Here is a 6000-nt window from a genome sequence, read left to right as displayed (position 1 = left end):
ATCATTCACAGCCATAACTCAAATACAACTATAAATTTAACCAGGACCAGTTTCTTCACTATCACATACATTATGCATTGATGACGGCATATTTGAATAGCGATATAAATGTTTCGTTCGTAACTTTGGATGCTTTTCTGAAAAAAAATATGAACGAAGCATGGTTACACTGGATTTTACGTTTTGTTTTTGCGCCAACTTCAAAAATTATGTTTAAAAGCATTATCGATGGTGTTTAAAGAATAAAATTATTTTTCACTTTTTAGAGCAATTTTGAAGTCGGTTCTATTTTTTTTTTTCAAAATTTTTTTTTATCCCTCTGATTTCTCTTTTAGTAAGTGTTGCTTACATTACACATGTCCTTACGTATTGGGGATATTACGGTATTAAATGTGTTGATTTGGAAAGCTTTTGTACAAAGTTATATTGAAAAAACCGCCTCGTCCTTAATTCTTGCACACCAGTGTATGTTATCAGACTCTATATGAAGCGTAAAAGTAATATATGATAAGGATAATTTTTACTTACTAAAACGTTTTTTGTACCATATAGTCCCATAAGTTTTTTTCTTGTCTATCCAGTAATAGAGAAAAAAAAAAAAAAAAAAAAACATGCTACGAAAGAACCTGCTACGAAACTTCAGAATTTGCCAGTCAGCAGAGTTTTAAATTTGGGAAACCATGTTTTTTTAGTGTACAGTTAAAACTGACACTGTATAGGTTTCAAACCCTTCAATGTAATTGGTATATACGTATATGTTTCGTATAAAAGAGTTTTTCGCTGAAATATATTTGTCCTGCATTTTTTGACCGTGTTCATAGGTGTCCTCTTACACAAGCATAGCTATGTGAACAATTGTAGACATTTGTTTAAAATGCAATAAAGTAAAGAAATATAATTTTATTAACCTTAAATGATTTCATAACGTAAACAAAAATATATTTAATCATTTGAGGTAGGGGGGCATTTTCACTCTAAGAAATTGATATTATTTTTGTAAAAATGAAAAAAATGTTCCCATGTGCCCCCTTTTCCCCTAAATATTATTCACAATTCGTAAAAGGGCCATGAAAGGGGGGAAAACTCAAATGATTCCATAACTTAAAGAAAAGCATATTTAATCATTTGTGGGGGGGGGGGGAGCATTTTTCACTCTAAGATATTGATAATACTTTTGTAAAAATGAAAAAAATTGTTCAAATGTGCCCCCTTTTCCCCTAAATAATATTCACAATTCGTAAAAGGGTCATGAGAAGGGAAAAAAACTAAATTAAATATCAATGAAGGAAAAAAAAACAAATAAAAAAGGAAAGCACTGACTAAAATTAAAATTAAAGAATGACTGAATCAGTCGATAAGTCCGAAGGTCGGTCATCTCCTTTGGCAAAACCCAGGAGATGACTGGTTTTCTGATCGATTTAGTTTATAAAAGTGGATCTACGTAATATGCGCCGCGCCGGTTTATCAGACGGAATGCTTTCAAATTTGAAAGGATCTTTCCTCCTTCTTCTTAATCACACCTTCCATAAATCAATTTCTGGAGAGAATTGAAGAGACCATGTTCACACAACACACACAAACTAATTTATTTTCTACACACTGAAACAATTTACATGATGGGCAGCCAATTTTTCCATTTTTTCCCCGAATAACAGTCAAAATTATGCCATAAAATGCTATCCCGCTATTCGGTCAGGAGATTTACCAGTCATCCTTTGATAACTGTCTATATATAGCCATATGAACTCAGGCACTCTCTGCCTCTGTGCAGTAGTCAAACTCGGAAAGCCCCATTGCGCTAATATGGAGATCCCTGTTATTAATCTTGGGGATTCCGTTCAAGTGTTAAGCAATGTCAGGGGTGCCCATCCCCCCCCCCCAAGTTCAATGGCGCAAATCCCCCCCCCCCCAAAAAAAAATCTCAACCCTCTTTCCCTTTTTATTTTTAGCTCTCTTTTTTATTTTATTATTTTTTAAATATTTTCTATTTAATTTATTTTTAAAACTTTTTTTTAAATTTACTTTTTATTTATTTATTTTTTATTTATTTCAGTTACTTTATTTTTTTTATTCTATTTACTTTTTTTATTATTTTTATTTTATTCACTTTTTTTTAAAATTTATTTTAAATTATAATTGTCATTATTATTTTATTTGAAAAGTTCTGTGCTACGCCAATGACATACACACAGACACACAAACTAAAAAAAATGAAATAAAATATTTACAGAATAAAATAAAATAAATTAAATAATTTTAATTAAAAATAAATCAATAAATAAATTTATATAAACCAAGTTAAAAAAAAAAAATTCCCCCCAAAAATTTTGATGGCGTAAGTCTCGCCATAATCCCCCCCCCCTGGGGGCACCCCTGCGCAATATAACCGTGTGGAGCATATAATTTCTTACACAAATTCACTTGTGGGTGACTTTCACTGCAGAATAAAAGTGATTGTCATTCATCAGTGTCGTTATCTGCTGCAAGAGAAAATAATCAAACACTGCAAATTGTCTTAAACGATACTGCTCAAGGAAAGTTTTCTTTTTTTAAGCTGCTGCCTGTTTAACTTCGAATTTTCAAGACTGATATAGTTGCCAGAATCATATTCTAAACTATATTGAAGGTTATTTGGGGGTATACGGAGTGGCCCTCTAGTTCTTTCTCAAAAATATCCTTTAATCTCTGCTTTTTAATAAATTTTCTATTTTATTCTGATAATTGCTTTAAAAAAATGTTAGGCAAAAAATATCTAGCAGCAATATCTTATATAGACATAAATATCTATTTTTACTTCCTTTTACAAAAAAGGAAGTATTGTATTCGCGAAAAAATTTTCACTCAAAAATCGATCTTAATTTTTATTTTACTCACCCCCGAATGAATGTTGAGTTTTTTTTTTTCGTCTCGACACACGTGGATAAGTGCCTAAAAACGTATAGACACGTGAAATAACCATTTTGACGATTCCCGATTTAATTACAACGAGTTTTCTCGTGACATCTGTATGTACGTATGTATGTGCGTAGGTACGTATGTGTGGATGTGTGGATGCGCGTGTGTATGTCGCATAACTCAAGAACGGTATGTTGAGATTGAGTTGAAAACCGAGAAAGTTGAAATTTGGTACGTAGACTCCTAGTGGGGTCTAGTTGTGCACCTCCCCTTTTGGTTGCATTCGGGTGTTTCTAAAGGGGTCTTTTGCCCCTTTTTGTGGGTAATCATTGTAAATTTCGATGTAAACTCAAGTGGTGTTATAATTTGGCGGACATTTGGCGATATATATCGCCAGTCGTTTGGTCGCCAACTTGGCGACACATTTGACAGTTTTTTTTTTATAATCTGATTTCAATTTGGCCACTGTTGGTGATTTTTAGAGAGTAAACTATTGAATCACATTAAAATTGCCAGTAATGGGGAAATGACATTAAATTGGAGTAAAAGGAAGTCATATGATGCACACATCAGCTCGTTTGTATCGCATTCCCGTAGAATATTTTTCACTACTTATTATAAATTTATCATAGTAGATAGACGAATATGCGTCTCTCCCTGCTATATAGGATGCTTAAAAAAAAAACTCTTATTACCCTATATCTTAAATTTTTAATCTAAATTAAAATCTCATCTTCCTTCTAAAACTTTTATATTTTCACTTATTTTTTAATAAAAGATTAGTAATCCTTCTGCTACGCAGCAATATCTGAGACATTATCTATTTTTCTCATTGAATTATCTGTAATTATTCATTACTTATTTTAAGTTTATCATAGTTGATAGACGAATAACATGCCGCAATGCTATATACGGTGTATTTTCAGAAGAATAAAAATTCTAATCACCATTATCTATATTGTAGCCAAAATTATTCATCAGCATCCCTCTAAAACTTCAGTGTATTCCCACTTAATTTTTAATTCATCAATGGTGCATCTTCAGCTACTTTTACGACCCCAGCACTAATCACATTAAACAGATAGTAGAAATAACGTTCAAAAGACGTTTTGTAGAGTTTTCCTTTGAAAAACCAAAGTTTTCAGAAAGTAAACACGCAAAATGATTGTGAGAACGATGATTAACTCTACCAACTCTTCTTTATCAGTCCCTATGATGTGCAAAGACCATGTGATGTGCATGTTTTTTCTAATCAACGCGAATAGCAGGGGTTCGAAAGTGGATGTAACTACACCCTTAGGGTCTTAGGGGGGGTGTAGCAGAGGGAGGCGAGGGGTGACTCGAAGTGTCCACAGTATTGTCACGTAGACATCCCTCCAAAGCCAAAGGGTGAATCCTTCTCACGAACACAGAGCAACCAAAGATAATAGAAGTCTGTGGAGTAACCCCGAACCCGGAGGGGTCGGGAGAGGAGAATAGGTCAGAAGCAGGGTGACCACTGTTGGAGAAGGGCCAAGCGGTTAGCGAACTGGCGCTGATTGGCAGCAGGGGGTGAGTTTATCTGGAAATCTTCTTGTATCTATTATTCTTGAGCGATGTAATTAACGTAAGGCAAAGTACGAAATAAATTAAAGAATTCCATGTGCAAGTTAACTATGTTTAGTTCTTGACCATCGTTATGTCCCAACATGTCCGAGCGTTGGTTCATCTGGTGCCGAGATCAGGATAGTTGGTGCATCGATTTGAGAAAACATGTGTATATGCATGCAATTTTTTTTCTCCTTGCACCATTCTGTTATAATTTAGCTCTAGGCATTTTTGAAGGAAGGCGTAAACTAAGTAAAAGAACTATTTTTTTTTGCAATTTTGACTTTGTATTCGTGAGCATTCAAGTCTGAGCCACGTGGAAGTTTTTTCAATAATCTGTTTGCATCAGTTGCTGAATTTTATTGAGGTTCAGATGTTGTTCTTGATCTTAATTCATAATTTTTACTCCAGACAATTGTACAATTATTTTGTACATTTCTTAAGACGTTGCAATTAACTGCACTGATTTTCTTGTTATGTCACGTGGTGTTGCTGATGTTGGGTATTGCAGACACGAAATTTCTGGTATTTTGTAGCTTTATGTGGTATTGTTTTGTGTGCTCGCAAATAATTCAAATTCCTGGTTATTAATTTAGTTTTGCTCCTTTTTGGGAAAAAGTCAAAATGAGTCGATGAAGGGGAAGCAGACAAATGAACGATACCGTATCAGGAAATGCAAGGGCTTCGTTAACAATGAACGCTAACTCCAATGTTAAATCAATTCCCAATATTTCTTTACTGGAATTAATTCCAAAATTTTCTGAGACTGCTGCGCTTTCCTGGAGGGCATTTATAGCAAAATATAATGAGATTTCTCAAATAAGTGGGTGGTCAGATACGCAGAAACTAATAATGATAAAATTGAATTGACAGACGGGGCGGAAAGTTTGGTTCTTGACCATCGTTATGTCCCAACATGTCCAGAGGCGTAGGAACTTGGTGGAAGTAGGGGGAGCTGAGACACATTATGCCATAACCAGAAAATAACTTAAGGAGAGGGGGCACTTAAATTTTTCCCCCATAAAATATTAGCTTCTCAAAGCTTTTCTCTCTCCATCTCTCTCTCTCTCTTTCCCAGCAAAATTTTCAATCATATTTAATAAATACATTGTATATGGAGATAATGAGGTGATAAAACTCTGGTTTTGAAAGAGGATCGGTCAGTACTCGAAGATGAGCGCGTATAAGGGAAAATTTCAAAATTCTTGTTCTAAAAACGAGTTTTTAAGCGATTTTTGGAATGTTAAGAGGAGAAAAGGTTCGAATAAACTTCCCTGAAAATTTTTCGAAATTAATGTCTTAAAAACGGATTATATACCATATTTGTTGTCGTTAGTGAAACTAGTAATATGACTCGAGGTATTGTCCTCGATCGAATTTTCAAATCTATTTACATTTCCCTCTCAATATTTCGAATTTGAAGATCCAAAATCGCTATTGTAGATAATCTTCAATGATATCAGGGGAAAAGGCTGTACTAGGGCTCTACTCTGGTAATTTTTCAAAGTTTTCCAAGGG

This window comes from Uloborus diversus, chromosome 1, assembly GCF_026930045.1.
Source record: "Uloborus diversus isolate 005 chromosome 1, Udiv.v.3.1, whole genome shotgun sequence".
NCBI lineage: Eukaryota > Metazoa > Arthropoda > Arachnida > Araneae > Uloboridae > Uloborus > Uloborus diversus.
This window is presented reverse-complemented; position numbering follows the sequence as displayed.